Here is an 18,826-nt window from a genome sequence, read left to right on the forward strand (position 1 = left end):
AAGAAGGAGCGGAAGAAAGTCCGCCTCCCCGCGAAAAAACACGAAGCAGGCACAACTACTTGGCACGCCATCAGAAACCCAGGAAGACAATCAACAACAGTCTAAGAAATAACGGACGGCAGATCTGTCAACTGTGGAAGAGAAAAACAGCAGTAATTCAGAAATACAGAATTATTCAAAAAGGTGTTGTAAAAAGTCTACCATCGGCAAACATGGGCGGACGATAAGGAACAAAGTGTCCATGGCGAATATAGGGCGGCAACAGCAGAAGAAAAGACATGAAGAATCAGAGAAAAAGGATTCAATGAAGCAGGAGAGCCCCACCCTCATCACAAGACATAAACATAGAGCCAATCGTGTCTGGAGAAAGGATTCCTACCAAATCCCACAACAATGTACCACAGATGGTTGCCATATAACACAATGGTAGCCGTAATGAAGATCTCGCTGAAAACAGCATGGACGTGACTGCACCACAACTTGACACCACGCCGTGGCATGAAGAAGTGAAAGTGGGTAATGTACCAGAACACACACTTGTGGAACTGATACAGGGAAGCTCGATAGGACTGATGAAGACATGGAGGACATCTATTAACACACAGCTGCTAATCTAAGACAGGCGTAAATAAATCGTAGCACTAATATCCAGTCATACATTATAGCTCAGAATCACTAGAGTGACGAAAATACAATGACTATGAGATTTTGCATAATTTAAGCATTCGATATAGACATAGATATGTTACAAGAAGTGTGCACAGGTAGGATGGAACACTTGGCGGGTTACTATACTGTTCTCAATAGAGACGCTAAAAGTGATACTGTCACATTATTCAAGAACGGAATTATACCCCTAAGTGTTAAAAAGTTAGCGATTGGCCGAGGAATTTCTGTGGAAAAAGACAGCGCTCAGCTCATTAATATCTACGCACCATCCGGTTCGCAGGCCAGACTGGACAAAGCTACCTTCTTTAAGCAAGGCGTCGTCGACTTAATCAATCACGCAAAAGAGAACATCATCCTTTACGGGGATATTTACTGTATTCTTTCCGCCACCGTCCAAACGCCCAATCCTAACAAATGCCTAGGATTTGGAGACTTAAGGAAGTGAGCACCAAACTAGTATAAATTACTCTTGTAGTAAGTATTATTGCTTTAGTACGGGCTACTGTAGTAAATTATTCCCCTAGTAATATACTCTTTTAGTAACTGTTGGAGAGCTCAGTTTCTGTTTACTTCTTTAGGTGTAACTAAAGTAGTAACTACTTTTTCCTATAGACGTAAGCTATTCCTGCGTGCTGATTGGACGTGCATTTCTTTTACTCTCGGAAAATGTTGATTGTCGACAGACACTATCGCATCTCCTTTTGACAATAATATCGCGTTAGCATAATTTATGCTAGAAAGAATTATTAAAATTCAAAGAAGTTAAATGCTATTATATTAATGATAAGATCGATGTATTATGAAAATGTAACGTGCTATTAATGGTTAAATCTATTCCTCAATTCGTCTACATCTACCACCGTCCATTATTGGTGGGTGATACGTGTTAATTTAAGTGGCACCATATACAAATTTTTGCAGCTTGAGATACGATCTAACAGCAATATGGAGGTAACCAATGACAATTTAAGTGATAAGAAACGTTCAAAAAACGTACCAGAAGGTGGCCATATAAGCCAAATGGTTGTTTAAATGATCCCGCAAGTTTTCGAGGGGATAGCTGTAGGCAACTGTTGGCAATGACCCAACTGCAGATAATATGGTCCTTTCAAGCAACATCGATGTTGATAACTACTCTGAAGACGGAAGTGAAATGCTGAAGCTGAAACTTATCCCATAGTCATTAACATCGGCTTGTATTCTCTGGTGGGAGCTTAGTAGAAGATGCAGCCGTGAAGAAAGGCTGAGAATTGAAGAACAGGGAGCTGTTGGAAAAGGCAGACGTGCTTTGTTCGCTAAAAATTCGTTTAATATGAGAGGAATATAACGTAAAAACGTTGTTAAATGAAAGACAAAGAGAAATCGTGGAAGAAGAGCATAACCTGAATGTGACCCGTTTTATTTATGTATAATTTTATACTTATGTTTCTCTCTCTCTCTCTCTCTCTCTCGTTTTTCAATTAGAAGATTAACGCTTTCATTTTATTTCTTACGTAAGAACACAAAGTTATACAATAAAGATGTTTTGATTATTTCTAAGAAAATAAAGATCTCTACTTTTATAATTTTTTTATACAAATACATACTAGAATGCTGTATTTGGAAAAATTAAATGTAATGATGCTGAAATAATGAACACAAATATTATGTCATTTGAAAAAGAACATATCAATCACTGGAAAACATTTCAAGTAAATAAATTAAGTTTTCTACATACAAAACATATTCATATTTATTTACAAGAACTTAAATTTCCAGAGCGTATTGTCTTAAGAACCAGATCCTGATGTTTGAACTTCCACAAAATCCAAATTATTGTCGCTATACATCAAAATGGATCTCTTTTCTCCATTAAGACCCTCATTAATTGGGTGTCTATCTCTTCCTCTATCTCCATATATTCTTTGTAGCCCATGTAATCGATAGAAATCAATATTTAACACTTAGAAACCAAAGGACGCACACTACTCTTTAATTTCCCTCCTTCTACTGCTTATGAGTAAAGTTTGTTCTTATTTCCTCCTTAAGTTACTAACGCAGTGTCGTATTCTTTGTTGGTGCTACCAGTTATGGAGTAAATAAATTTACTTTGGGAGTAAACTGCTCCTGTAGTAATTTCCTCCTTCAGTTCAGTACTGTCAACCAGTAGTCGTCAATTCCTTCTCTCTAGTAGCTTACTATTTTTAGTTTCACTTAGTCTCGGTTGGTATTCGCCACCCTTAATAAAGGGATTGCGACAATTCGACGCCTCACTCTACCAGCCAAGAGGGAATCCAGCGCTCACATATATTAATAGCCATTCCATAAGTAGGATAGACAGAATGAACGCCTGTAGTAGCCTGAATAAAAGTATATTCGCTGAAGAAACTTGTCCAGTCATTTTTTTTCAATCATTTGGCAGTTGTTTGTAGCTAATATTAATGTGTCAAGGCAAAGAACTTTAAAGGGTGGAGGTGTGTGGAAATTCAATATATCACACTTAATGGACAGTGAGCTTGAGTATGAGTTTAAGCGAATACGGGAAATGAACATAAGGAACTAAGTTGGAATGATAAGTAGACACGCAAAACTCAAAATACAACTTTTACCAAAAAGCTGCGCTTTTGAAAAAAACTTTTGGAAGGACCTACAATGGAATTTTACTTCAAGTGTTTCCGATAATTACTACACGCAGATACCACCAATATGCCATGTCGTATCATGAGAATAAAATCTGTCGAGTCCAAGGTAATCACTCTGAAACGCCTGCAAATGAAGGGCATTAAAATAAGACCGAAAGGCAACAGTGGCATCGGGGAAGAAAAAACTGAGCTTTTCCAGCTTCTGGCTGAATTCAAAATAATTGTATAATTTTACTTAAAATACTACAATTTAAGTGGCAGTACGTTGAACTCGTAGCTCGATGAAATACGTACATCTGCCACGATCACGTGTTTTTGGAAGGGCTCATAATTTGGGTTCCTAAAAAGGGCTGCACTAATGACTTGCAAAACAGGCGGCCTGTAACGCTTCTCAACGCTCACTACAAGCTAGCTGCTATGGTATTGCTTCAACGGTTAAACATCATTCCTGATCGCTTCATCGGCCAGTATGAGTCATAGGACGGTAATACAGCAAGCACTGGAGAAATACCGGGACGTGATATGTGTCTCTTCGGCATCAAATGCAGAGTGGCCATCATGTCGTTAGGCATGGACAAAACATTTGGCAGGGTCCGTCATAAGTACCTGCTACTACATGTCACGCTGATAATGGGAATGAAACCATTAAAAAAATCAGGAGATTACACAATAATGTAACTTCAAGCACTCCGTTTTCAGGCCACAAGTGGCCCATCGGGACCATCCGACCGCCGCGTCATCCTCAGGGGAGGATGCGGATAGGAGGGGCATGTGGTCAGCACAACGCTCTCCCGGTCGTTATGATGGTTTTCTTTGACCGGAGCCGCCACTATTTGGTAGAGTAGCTCCTCAATTCGCATCACGAGGCTAAGTGCACCAAGACAAATGGTAACAGCGCATGGTGACTGGATGGTCACCCATCCAAGTGCCAGCCACGCCCGACAGCGCTTAACTTCGATGATCTAATGGGAACCGGTGTATCCACTGCGGCAAGGCCGTTGCCAATGTAACCTCAAGGATTCTTGTAAATAGACAGTGCACAGTGAGGACGCCAATCCTAAAGTCGATACGACAAGGTTTGCCCCTTGCATGGGCAGGAATAAAATAATAATGTGTTCATTAATGTTAACACTAATCATGTACACATTCCTGTAAACTGACTCGTTCCGTGTCGTTTCGATAAAAGAATCGTTCAAACGATCTATGGAACATCAAACTAACTAACTAAACAACTAACTTAAGATGCTGCTGTTCTCTATATCAATCGGCATCTTCTACGATTACTATTTGTCACGCTCCGCGAAACCGACATTGTAGGCAACAATTATGTGTGTAGAGGATGCCCTGATGACCTGGTTAAAATGGTTCAAATGGCTCTGAGCACTATGGGACTTAACTTCTGAGGTCATCAGTCCCCTAGAACTTAGAGCTACTTAAACCTAACTAACCTAAGGACATCACACACATCCATGCCCGAGGCAGGATTCGAATCTGCGACCGTAGCGGTCGCGCGGTTCCAGACTGCAGCACCTAGAACCGCTCGACCACCCCGGCCGGCTGATGACCTGGTTGTATACATGACTGAGCCAACAGATCTCATGAAAATACAGGACTTGTTTGAAACATACAGTTACTATTCTGAAGCTAAAATCAATGTAGATAAATCCAGCATTTTGTGGTTAGCCAAGAGTATTGGGTTTGTTGAAACAGATCCATTTGAACAAGCTGATACCGTCAAACTTCTAGGAATACGGTACAGCAAATGTTCTAGGAAAACAGCTGTCTGGAACTGGAAAATGAAGCTCAGCAGCCTCCGAGCGGTATTAAAAGAAAATTCTACTCTTTCCCTAGACGTAATACAAGAAGTCACTGTGGTAAATCGTGTTGTAATTCCTAAGGTGCACTACCTCGCTAGTATTATTCTCTTGCCTGAAACAATAGGGAAACGCATAGAATCAGCTCTTTCGTGGTTCATATGGAGAGGGTGTGTCCTTAGGGTTGAATACCAAACCACGACCGTACCTGAAACTAAAGGAGTTTTAGGGCTCACCAACGTTACAGAGAAATGCAGACTGCTACTGATATCTAGGACATCAAAGGCCCCATGAGAACAAGACGGAATTCTCACTGCTTAAGTTGTAAACGCACTGACTCCACCAGACAACACGGCGTCAGTTCTGGTTGGCCGTATCAATTATAAGTTGTCACATGTTAAAACATACATCATGGAGAATAGTACCGGTACGCAAACTACGGTTGAGGAACTACATAAGCAATGATGTCTATGAAGTGCTGACACAAGATAAATGTACAATCAGATTAGAGACAGTCATTTCAAACCATTCACATGAAAACATCGTCGAATATAACAGCTGTGTGGTATTGCTCTTTATACAACACCATAAGCACGAATGAGCGTCTGTCCTGTCAATAACTGATAAATACTTCGACTGTTAGTAAATAGCAAACTGGCACTATATTTCGCCGTTTCACTTGTGGCACAGCTCACGAAATGTGACAACAGACAAGACGTAATCTTGCCATCATGAACCACAAGTAAGAAAACAATGTAACTTTTGAGGAACTGTTAGCTGCGACGAGATGGGCTTACCCAAATCAAAAGCGATTGTCAACTAACAAGTCAATGGATAAGTTCATTGAATTCTGCTTGGGCATGGAGATTAAGTCTCTACTGGAATTTCAGTGCAGCATCAAGCAAAAGTACGAAAAGAGTTCTCATCGCGTGAGATTGAAAGCAGTGATGGGTTGCTATTTACCAGCAGTTCTTAACTTAAAGTGACAATAAAAAGAGCGTCGTTTATGTGTATAGTATTATTTTATTTACCTCTAGCATCACGGAGGAAATAGGATTTTATAGAGCCATTCTTATCTTAAAGAAAGATTTTTTTCCTCGATATTATTTTATTTCTGCACAATGAATTTCTTTAAATGATCAGAAAGTCTGTTTATTTAATGGTGGATAAGATACTTTTCGTTCCTGAAGAACATATTTTATTTTCTGAAGAATGTGTGGACATAATTAAGTTCTCCAGAAACATGAATGTCTGTGTCAGTTTCTCTTTAATTGGAGTAGTACTATTTCAGTTTCATTCAGTATTCAAGAGGCTATTTGGATGTTTAAAAAAGAATTAAAGAAAGAAAAAGCTTCAGCAGAGTATCTTCATTGCCGTCTCGTGCAATCAGGCTGAAACTGCGGAGTTTCTAGCAAGTGGCGGGTTCCGAGTCACGAGAAGCCGGAATGGAAAAGGAAACAAAGGTTGGGAGATCGAAATCAGGAAACGACTGAGGAGTAAACCTGAAACCAAATCTTCAAGAGGACGAACTCTAAGCAGTCACTGAACTGTGATCACTCTAGAGCAAGAAAGGTCATCTAAAATTTAAAAAAATGACAAAAGACAAAGAAAAAAATCTGTTAAACATTACAAAGATGTAAATAGATTCAGAGAAAAGAGGTAAAACGTGAGTCGTCTGAATGCAACGTCTCGCAGTTGAACCCCCTCACTGCCTAATTTTTTATAGTGCCTTTCGTCTGATTTTTGAAGTCCTGAGTGCAGTGGTAGCACAGATACAATGTATTTCACTTCCAGACAGTAGTAGTAACAGGTCGGTCCAATAACATTTTGCATAATATTTCTTCGCAGACTGTCTACCTTCGAACGCAACACACGCCAGAGCTCGCAGGAGTAGTGGGACAACCTATGCGTCTCATTATCCAAGATGGCGGAAAAGCGGAGTCACCCCATGGGCTGCGTCACCCCAGGGAGTTGCCGGCACGGTAGCTCAGCGTGTTCGGTTTGACAGCCGGTTGGCCTCTGTAATAAAAAAACTGAGTGGAACGATCAACAAACGAACTTGAACGGATGTCATGTGACGTCCGCAGTGACGGAACACAACGATCAATAACGAAAAAAAAAAAGCGTAATGAGTAGCGTCTCTGTCCGATAATTAGTTTTTAGTTCCACTTGGGACGCGACAGCGATCGGACGTGTCGGTACTTCCGCGTAGTCGTAGCGCCGCAAGCCGTGTTTATAATAATTCTTGGATTGTGACCTGTGATATTCTCAGTGCTTCTTCACGACCGTCGTACACAAGTTCTTAATTTACTCACAGCGGTCCCGACCGCTCATATAGTGCAGTTATGGCTCCCAGTGTACCTCGTAAGATTACCCTGTGTTTTGCATTTGAGAAATCTTCCAGGAATGTGCAACCGAGTTCTCTAGAAATCCATGACTGGATAGTAGATATTATTGGCATCACATCCGATCAGGTCCACACAGCATATTATGACATGGCGGAATACTGTTTCTTTGTGAAGTTTTTAGGCCAGATACAACTGGAGAAAATTTTGGTGAATACTGGTGGGAAAGCAGAGTTCCGACATCGTGATCAGTCGGTGAGTACAGTTTAAATAACTAACGCTGACATTAAGTATAAACAAGTGTGAGTGTTCAATTTGCCACCTGAGGTTGAGAATTGTTTTCATAGAGATGTCCTCGCCAAATACGGTGACATCAGACAGATTAGAAACGAAAAATGGTCGAGCCGTCACAAACTCCAATGTTATAGTGGGGTTCGCTCAGTTGACATAGCCGTTAAAGTCAATATCCCATCCTATATAATGGTTTGTGGTTATAAGGCTCATGTCATTTACGAGGGGCAAGTAGGCACTTGTTTTATCTGTAACACGAGTGGCCATTTACGAGAGGATTGCCCACGGCGAGTTGTCGTACTTCGAAACAATCTGCAACAACGACAGAGATTAAAACTGGCTGATGTCCTAACTCAAAATCAGACGCCTTCTGTGACTGACTCCCAACCGAGTGCATCTGTGTCAGAGGACAACGATCTCGGTAACAGCACCTTCCCACCCTTGCCTCAAAAACCCGTGGCCAGTCACCCCTTAGCAACCGGTGTTGCATTATCTGTCGGTAACAAACGACGATGTACTATAAGTGACGTTAGTGGTTCCGGCGACCAGGTAGTAAAAAATCAAACCGATGACGCGGAGCCACGGGCCTCCACACAGGACACGCATGTGTCGGATGGCTCAGTTACGACCCGCCAAATTCCCATTCAACCGCCCGACGCAGAAACTGTCAATACGAGTGCAGCCGAGTGTTTACAGCAATCTGTTCCGATGCCGCTTGCCGACTCGCCGCAGGTGGCCAACACACAAGAGGCGGCAGCCAGTCAACTGCAACTCGTAAACACGGCGGATGAAGCACGCGGTGTAGAGCATAACATAAACAGCCGCCACCTCGAAACTGCTTTCAAACAACACGAGGACCCGGACAGCTCTATACAAACAGCCAGTGCGACTCCAAACAAACACAGTGAGCCTACTGAAGCCGCGTCTTCGGACTAGCCGTTACCCGTTCCGAAGCAAGGACTTCCACATACTGCTTACAGCCATGACTCGCCGACTCCGCCGTCTTCAATGACACTTCGGACGATTTTGCGACGGCAAAATAACTTTAAACCAAAGGACTCTGTGGCTGGAAGTAACTCAAAAAGTAAAGTCAGCGCAAAAACTGACACAAAACCTGCGGATGTAGGTTCGAAGTCCGACGGTGAGATGGACTGGGCTTCCTACGCTTCCCATCACCCACAAGTGTCGGACGATCATGAGACAAGCTTATAAGTTTTTGTCCCTGAACATTAATAGAGTTTAGGACAGATTTAAAATTAGCAATGCTACGGCAGTTAATCTATGAGTCCGAAGCTGATATAGTTCTGTTACAGGAAGTGTCTATCTTAAGTTTTCATGTATCAGGATTTGCAACAATCGTAAACACCGTGGCGGACGGGGGTACAGGTACGACCATTCTATCACGAGACGGAATCCCAGTGAGCAATATCGAAATATTGGACTCCGGTAGAGGCATAGCTTGCCAAATTTTTGACGTCACCCTCGTCAATATCTATGCTCCATCTGGAACGACCTTAAATTCAGAAAGAGCTAACTTCTTTAAACAAGACATCATATACTTGCTACGCCGCAACCCAACCCAGTTGATAATTAGTGGTGATTTCAACTGTATGATTCACAGGAAAGACCAATCGCCAAACTTTAATTACTGTAGGGACCTACATGATCTGGTGCGTCACCTGCAGCTGAAGGATGCGTGGGAACTAAAATTTCCTACCCTGGTAAAGTACACCTACCTGACCACCACCGCATGTAGCCGTCTAGACCGTTTGTACATCTCTGAGAACATTTGCCAACATGTTCTGGACGCCGATGTCATTCCGGCTAGCTTCTCCGACCACTGCGCCCTCTGTGTCACGATAAATCTGGCCAAACAGCATACCAAATGGCATAGGATTCCGTGGAGCCTAAATGTTTCTATTCTCGCCGATGCCTTGCTACAAGATGTCATCTCCACGACATGGGCGGATTGTCTCAAGCAATGCTGCAGATATCCGAGCAAGATAGCCTGGTGGAATGCTGTGGTCAAACGGAAAATGCGATTATCCTTAAGAAACTACAGTTGGCAACGGGCGCAAGATGTCAAAGGCACGACTGATTTTCACCAAACAGTTCTGTGAGAGTTGTATGCGACTACGACTTCAACCAACACACAGCTGACGACCATCAAACAAATAAAGGCGAAGCTTATAGGCATAAAGCGAACGCAGCTTGAAGGACTGAAGATCAGATCTAAAGCAAAATCGCTTCAAGAGGACGAACTTGCATCGCTGTATCACCTCATCAAACATCGTGCCCATCGCAAGCGAGCTTTTATCGGGGAGCTGGACACAGATGATGGACTCCGTTTGACCCGACAGTGATATTCTTACTGCAGGTTATCGGTACTTCACGGATCTGTACTCGCAGTGCGATACATATGGTGATGACGGCGGCGATATCGTGAGTGCTCTGCCCACCGTAGCCACGCCTGCGGACAACTCGGCGGTCGTACACGATTTTGCTCCAGACGAAATCCTTGAACTGATTTCTGGCTCGCCATCGAATAAATCCCCTGACCCTGATGGTTTGCCACGGGAATTTTATGTGCGCTTCTGGCCCATAATCGGACACGCATTTACAGATGTTCTCAATGAAGTGATGCGAGGGAGTGACGTGCCGGCCGAAATGAAGAAAGGCCGAATTGTATTGATACCAAAAAGCAAACACCGAACCTTAGATAGCTTCCGACCTATTACTTTACTCAATTTTGATTACAAAACCTTCGCCAGAGCACTCAACAGCAGATTGTCTCCGTTAATGAAGCAAGTGATTCACAACCATCAATCATGCATCCCTGGTCGCACTATTATGACGCCCCTTTCGGAATATAGAGCCATAGCGTCAGTCACTAACGTGAATCTCGCATTGCTGTTTATCTACTTTTGCAAGGCTTTTGATCGCGTCCGCCACGAGTACCTCCTACAGCTACTGCAGCGTTGTGGTTTTGAGCAATGGGTTATAAATGTCGTGCAACATTTCGTCACGGGCATTACAACCAGTATCAGCGTAAATGGACAGCTTACTCAACCCATCGAGGTCCAAAGAGGAGTGCCGCAGGCGAGCCCCCTCTCCATGATGTGATGTAGCATGTGAAAATTGCTGGATTTGGACGGGTTACTCCTGTAACTGAAATATCAGATCTGAAGATCGTTCTGAATGAACCGAAACCGGTCATATGAATAAAAAATTTGCAATCAAGACGGATTTTAAGTAACATTATAAAATCACTGAATGCTGTTATCCCATAAGACATTATGTCTGTTTTTGCAAAAAATGTTATTTGTTATATCGCTCGAGCCGCTCTTGCGCTCTATTCATGACAAACTTGCAGGCCTTTCGATCGCCGGAACGTCCTTCGTGATTCGTGCTTACGCCGACGACGTCGGAGTGTTATTGCGCAACGACGGAGACGTATCAACCCTCAAGACCGCGGTAGACGAGTACTGTCGTGCTTCCGGTGCTAAAATCAACGCCGGTAAATGCACCTTTGTCAACAGTCGAGGATTCGACGCAGTTATTATACCTTGGGCGAAGCGTGTCGAAACCCACACCACTCTGGGGATGATTATCGACAAATGCCCGCTAAAAATGAATGCAAAAAATTGGAAGCAGGTCGCCAATAAAATGCAAGGTGCCATCTATGAAAACAATTGGTGGTCCGTTAACATTCTCCAACGCATACGACTCCTCAGCAGTTATACACTCCTGGAAATGGAAAAAAGAACACATTGACACCGGTGTGTCAGACCCACCATACTTCCTCCGGACACTGCGAGAGGGCTGTACAAGCAATGATCACACGCACGGCACAGCGGACACACCAGGAACCGCGGTGTTGGCCGTCGAATGGCGCTAGCTGCGCAGCATTTGTGCACCGCCGCCGTCAGTGTCAGCCAGTTTGCCGTGGCGTACGGAGCTCCATCGCAGTCTTTAACACTGGTAGCATGCCGCGACAGCGTGGACGTGAACCGTATGTGCAGTTGACGGACTTTGAGCGAGGGCGTATAGTGGGCATGCGGGAGGCCGGGTGGACGTACCGCCGAATTGCTCAACACGTGGGGCGTGAGGTCTCCACAGTACATCGATGTTGTTGCCAGTGGTCGGCGGAAGGTGCAAGTGCCCGTCGACCTGGGACCGGACCGCAGCGACACACGGATGCACGCCAAGACCGTAGGATCCTACGCAGTGCCGTAGGGGACCGCACCGCCACTTCCCAGCAAATTAGGGACACTGTTGCTCCTGGGGTATCGGCGAGGACCATTCGCAACCGTCTCCATGAAGCTGGGCTACGGTCCCGCACACCGTTAGGCCGTCTTCCGCTCACGCCCCAACATCGTGCAGCCCGCCTCCAGTGGTGTCGCGACAGGCGTGAATGGAGGGACGAATGGAGACGTGTCGTCTTCAGCGATGAGAGTCGCTTCTGCCTTGGTGCCAATGATGGTCGTATGCGTGTTTGGCGCCGTGCAGGTGAGCGCCACAATCAGGACTGCATACGACCGAGGCACACAGGGCCAACACACGGCATCATGGTGTGGGGAGCGATCTCCTACACTGGCCATACACCACTGGTGATCGTGGAGGGGACACTGAATAGTGCACGGTACATCCAAACCGTCATCGAACCCATCGTTCTACCATTCCTAGACCGGCAAGGGAACTTGCTGTTCCAACAGGACAATGCACGTCCGCATGTATCCCGTGCCACGCAACGTGCTCTAGAAGGTGTAAGTCAACTACCCTGGCCAGCAAGATCTCCGGATCTGTCCCCCATTGAGCATGTTTGGGACTGGATGAAGCGTCGTCTCACGCGGTCTGCACGTCCAGCACGAACGCTGGTCCAACTGAGGCGCCAGGTGGAAATGGCATGGCAAGCCGTTCCACAGGACTACATCCAGCATCTCTACGATCGTCTCCATGGGAGAATAGCAGCCTGCATTGCTGCGAAAGGTGGAAATACACTGTACTAGTGCCGACATTGTGCATGCTCTGTTGCCTGTGTCTATGTGCCTGTGGTTCTGTCAGTGTGATCATGTGATGTATCTGACCCCAGGAATGTGTCAATAAAGTTTCCCCTTCCTGGGACAATGAATTCACTGTGTTCTTATTTCAATTTCCAGGAGTGTATATTCAGTAAAGCGTACTATATGGCCCAACTATTTCCAGTCCCCAAGATGCAGGCCAAACACGTGATGAAACTCTCTAATAGATTTATCTGGCAACGGCATCTGTTCAAAGTGAAATACACCACGCTGACGTCTTCCAGACAGGCCGGCGGACTAAACATGCCTGACATTAACCGAAAGTGTACTGCGTTATATATTAAACGAATCACCCATTTGTTGGACAAGGAACCTCTCAGCGTAACCAGTTGGCTCTTCCGAACCTTACAACCCACCGATAAGCATCCACCCATTGATGTAGGTAAAATACATCACAAACTACATGTCAAGCAGTTTCTTCTTGAAGTAAGCTATATTGATGGACATTATGTCACGCAGGATTTACCGACGACGCACCTGTTATTAAAAAGATGGACATCTCCAATAGTCCGGAATCCCATTGAACTTAAATACCCGAGTGTTCATTGGAAGGCAGTTTGGGACAACATAAGTTTAACTGTCCACACTGCTGAAGTGGCGTCCACATGGTATAAAGTGGTAAACGATGTTATACCCACTAATGAAAGGTTGCATAGAATCGGTTTAAGTGACAGTGATAAATGCGTCCGCTGTGGCCTGGTCGACACCTTACGCCATCGCTTCACTTGTGGCGGTCATCTCGTTAACTGGAAATGGGTGCAGCAGAGGCTGGGCCTGATTGCCGCAGCAGCCAAGCCAGCCACTGCACCGACATCCTGCTCTGGCCGGACGCGAAACATTTTCCCGCTACCAAGAACAACACCGTGATGTGGATGTTAGGACAGTTTGTGAGATATATCATCATCCACAATAGTGAAGATAATCTCATTAGTTTCGAGGCTTACATGAGAACGGCAGGTTGGAAGATGAAACGTTACCCAAATTTCAGGAAGATGTTTGCTAACATGTTAGACATAATTTTTAAAAAACAAGGCGTAGGGTAATTCTCGATGCCGGTAAGGACACAAATCACATGCAAGACTATGTAGCGAACAAAATACACAACGAATAAGGGGTTATACCAGTTCCTAGGACTACTCCCGACTTCTCAATGGTGTTATTAACTTCATTATGACGTTTTCATTAATTTATGTTCCTGTGCATCTCTTGTTATCCGTTTGTGTGCTTCAAATGACTTATGAATCAAATGACAGAACTGTCATTCCAGTTAAGACAATCAATTATATATAAGTTTGCGTTTCGGTTCTATTTCTCTGTCTCGACTGGAGAGGCTATTGTCAGTTTACTATTTACGTTCTATTTTGTAAGCTTACAAATGGCACTATATTGAAATGCATTCTTCAGTCTATTGTAGGATACAATTCATGTTGAATCAGTTCCAGCACTTCAATATTTTGTTTTTGTGCTTATGGTTGATTTAATAAAGGAAAAAAGGTAAAAAAAAATAACCCAGAGGTCCGTGGATCGGAACCACGTTCTGCTAAAATTTTAATTTTATGTATTTGTTCTATTTTGTTTCAGTATCCAACGCTGTATGAAACGTTCAGACACTGCGAAACATGTAATAAAATTATTAATACAAAAAAAAAAGGGAGGGCATCACCCCAAGTACCATTATCCAAGATGGCGGCCGTGACGTCAGCTGATGACACGAGTACCGATATCCAAGATGGCGGGAATTTCGATTTTATGACCAGAGGGCGCTGTCATCCCTCCCATGACGTAATCCAAGATGGCGGTGCGGGGTGCGGGAACTAATACGAACCCTTAATCGAGCCACGTGTTAGACTTCAGCCAGTCGGATGGTCGTATCTGGTAACGTCATTGGAGGGGATATAGGGCAGGCTAAGCAGGTCTGGGACCTCAGTCTTGCTCAGTCAACAAACAGCAGCAGCAGCAGAAGAAGAAGAAGCACAAGAACCATGAAGCGTCAACAGCAGTAGCAATCCAACACACCCCTTCAGAACAGGAAGAAGCGGAAGAGTAAGTATCCCATATCACATCTTTCTCTGTGTTGAACATTATTATTATTATTATTATTATTATCATTGATTGTATTTCACGTCTTGGTCCATGTGTAATGCTTCCTCGTCTTTGTTCAGCGGTAGCTCTCGACGAATCTAAGCCCGCAGCGGCGAGCACCAACATGCCGATCTCTGCCGCATCCGGATCTGTAGCAACCTCGGCTGCCATCTTGTCGAGACGTGCAGTGACCTCTAGACCTGTGGCAGCAACAACCTCCACCACTTCTGAACATGTAGCAACCACGTGGGATCCTTCAGCGCATGCAGCCCACTTGCAGCTGAAGCAGGACAAGGAGCTTTTGTTGTCTGCCCCACTCATCGATTTATGCGATGAGGACATGTGATCTGCTCCCAACACGTCAAATGCTCCTGGTGGTCCTAAATAACAGTAAGATGGAGGACAGTACTGGTCACCAACATATGATCCATCCCAGCAGAACATCCCTGTGCTAGTTCAGTCACAGAGTGCAGATACTGTGGAAAAGAAGGCATGCTTTTCAGTTCCACATACAATTTAACTCCCAGTGAAACGAAACGTGTAAACGTAGGTACAGAGGCACATCATATCTGTGGCTTGCATGCGAGAATGGAAATTGAAAATGCACAGAAGGGTGTTAATGTACCAATTTCCGAGTTTGACTGGGACGAAATATGTCGTGCAGAGCGCTACGTCAATCAGCAGACGACTACAGAGCATTATCCAACTCGTTCTCCCCCCGACATTCGCCTTACTGGCGTGAGACTATCTATTACAACAGTATATGATGACTATGTACTATGTGTGAAATCGGGTGACAACTGTGTTTATATATCAGCTATGAAGTTATACAATCTGGATACTGCCCTACGTCTTGCATTGGAGAGACTGAACTGTTGGTTGCAAATAATAGACTCTGCATACAATGATGTTGTAAACTTCCTACGTGTGCATATTGTATATGTTGATGATTTGAAGCAGCACCTTTGTTTGCACATGAACGCTGAACCGAAACACAAGCAGATTAAATGTACATGTGAAAAACCTGAGTACTGTAAGGCACCCATTGGCTTAAGGGAGTTACGCGCGGAATTTATTGCATGTCAAAAAGCTTTGTTTGGGAAATACTGTACAGGTGCGAAGAAGAACAAGATAAAGAAAGAGTCTGATGATTTTCTTTAAATACTACATACATCCTATGTATGATATTTAAATAAATAAATAATTTATGTATATATAATCTTAAACCATGCTTGTGTTTTACTTCATACCTATCTCATTATAGTCAAAGTCAGCTTATTTCTTTGTGTAGCTAATATATAGCTCAGTCACTTAAGTGATGGAGCTACAGCAGCTACACATACTATTACCCTCCCTTCAAGTGTATCCTTCTATATATTCCAACTAATTGTCAGTACTTGGTGTAGTTAGTATCATGGCAAGGTGGGTGAAACATCCTAGTCGCAAGGACTTTGTTGTCGGTGACTGGTCCTGCGGTGATGAAGATATGGAGAAGAAGACTAAGAAGAACGGAGTGCTCCTCCCCAACAGCATACGATCTATAATCGGCAAGACAAATTTTCTCATCACTGTGCTAACATACATTGATGGAGTTCGTTTCGAGCATGTCTACATATTCTCCAATACATTATTTCTACTCAAGTATAAGTTACTGCAGAGAATATTAGATGGCGTAGATGGTGTAACGTACAGGGAACTTAGTGAAAGCAAAGACATCCCTCCACCTGAAAAAGTAAAGCCAAACACAGTCTTCATATCTGACGATGTAGCTGTTGAAAAGCAGGACCAGATAAACAGATATTTCTGCTTTGCTCGTCATATGGTTGTTGACGTACTTTATCTGAGTCAAACATATTCCAGGATCCCAAAACAGTTGGTCAGGGATAACGCCAATCTCATTATAGCATTCAAACAAGAAAGTCTCAATTGAAAACACATTTACCAGACTCATGTGAGGACTGACAAGTCGTACAATGAATTTGTAAGGCCGGCTGCTGTGGCCGAGCGGTTTTAGGCGCTTCAGTCCCGAACCACGCGCCTGCTACGGTCGCAGGTTCGAATCCTGCCTCCGGTATGGATGTTTGTGATGTCCTTAGGTTAGTTAGGTTTAAGTAGTTCTAAGTCTAGTGGACTGATGACCTCAGATGTTAAGTCCCATAGTGCTTAAAGCCATTTTAACCATTTGAATTTCTAAATATATGTAGAGATTGCTGGAATCACTCACAGTACGGGTTTCTCGTTATTGACAAAACCCGAAAATTGAATTATGGTAGGTACAGTCGGAACTTCCAGGTGTTTCTCCATATATAATCATACCAAACAAGTGAATGCATCAATATACTCTACACCATGGACAACTTCGCACGTATGTCGGGCGCTCGATCTCAGCGGTAAGGTTAACATAGACAAAATGCTAGCATCTATACTGATATGAAATTTCAAACTCTTGAGGCAAGACTCAGCATACACCGTAAGGCTGTAATGGAATTAAAGGACAATCAGAAAGTTTTTGCGCATGACCAACACCGGCTAGAGAATAGAATTAGCACAATTGAGGAGAAAATAGAAGCTGAGTTTTTTATTATTGAGGAGGATGGGGAGGAGGATCCGGGAAAGAAGAACAAGAACAAAGCATATACGGGGTGATCAAAAAGTCAGTATAAACTTGAAAAGTGAATAAATCACAGAATAATGTAGATAGAGAGGTACAAATTGACACACATGCTTGGAATGATATGGGGTTTTATTAGAACCAAAGAAATGCAAAAGTTCAAAAAATGTCCGACAGATGGCACTTCATCTGATCAAAATAGCAATATTAAGCATAACAAAGTAAGCAAAGCATGGATGATGTTCTTTACAGGAAATGCTCAATATGTCCACCACCATTCCTCAACAATAGCTGTAGTCGAGGAATAATGTTGTGAACAGCACTGTAAAGCATGTCCAGAGTTATGGTGAGGCATTGGCGTCGGATGTTGTCTTTCAGCATTCCTAGAGATGTCGGTCGATCACGATACACTTGCGACTTCAGGTAACCCCAAAGCCAATAATCGCACGGACTGATGTCTGGGGACCTGGGAGGCCAAGCATGACGAAAGTGACGGCTGAGCACACGATCATCACCAAACGACGCGCGCAAGAAATCTTTCACGCGTCTAGCAATATGGGATGGAGCGCCTGGTTCTAATAAAACCCCATGTCATTCCAAGCATGTGTGTCAATTTTTACCTCTCTATCTACATTATTCTGTGGTTTATTAAGTTTTCAAATTTATACTGACTTTTTGATCACCCAGTATAAAGCCACGCAATATACAGAGCCCAGATTAGTATGCGTCAAGATGTCGACTAAGCATAAACTCTTTCAAGTGCGTAAAGCTGTTCGAGAGAAATTAAGATTGTTGAGGATGGGACATATGAAGCGGGAGCAAACACTAAGAGAGACATTTAAACCCGTTACCGAAACTATCAGAAAGCTAGCATCACAAGACGACGACAGTGTTGAGAACGATCCAATTGCTGACTTCACAAGCCAATACACCACAAGGATAGATAGAACATTTGGTATTAGCAAGGAGAGACCGTACGTGCTCTGCTCTCAGTCTATAAGTTTAACCGATTGCACAATACGGATCGGGGATAAAGATATTAAAAGAACACATGGCTTAATGAAGCTCATCTTCCAAACAACGTCAAAAAACTTAAAATACTCTGCCAGTGATCGCAAGGCGAATTGAGAAATACTACCGTTGAATGAAGTATACAAGAATACAGGCGGCACACCGAAAAGCCCACAAAACTCTGAATACACTAGCATTATAGAACCTTTACTGAATGAGCAGCCTCAAAGCATTGGTGGTCTTGACATTCAACATAAACGAGTGTGCAGTCAACTCACCCAGTATATATATTACGATGAGG

General features: G+C 43.5%; 1 pseudogene; it reads right to left on the minus strand.

Annotated features, from left to right (window-relative positions):
* Nucleotides 1–4,176: 4,176 nt before the first annotated feature.
* On the minus strand, nt 4,177–4,293 carry LOC126186014 (5S ribosomal RNA; annotated as a pseudogene).
* Between the last annotated feature and the right edge of the window lie 14,533 nt (nt 4,294–18,826).

Source organism: Schistocerca cancellata, chromosome 4 (genome assembly GCF_023864275.1).
Source record: "Schistocerca cancellata isolate TAMUIC-IGC-003103 chromosome 4, iqSchCanc2.1, whole genome shotgun sequence".
Classification (NCBI taxonomy): Eukaryota; Metazoa; Arthropoda; class Insecta; order Orthoptera; family Acrididae; genus Schistocerca; species Schistocerca cancellata.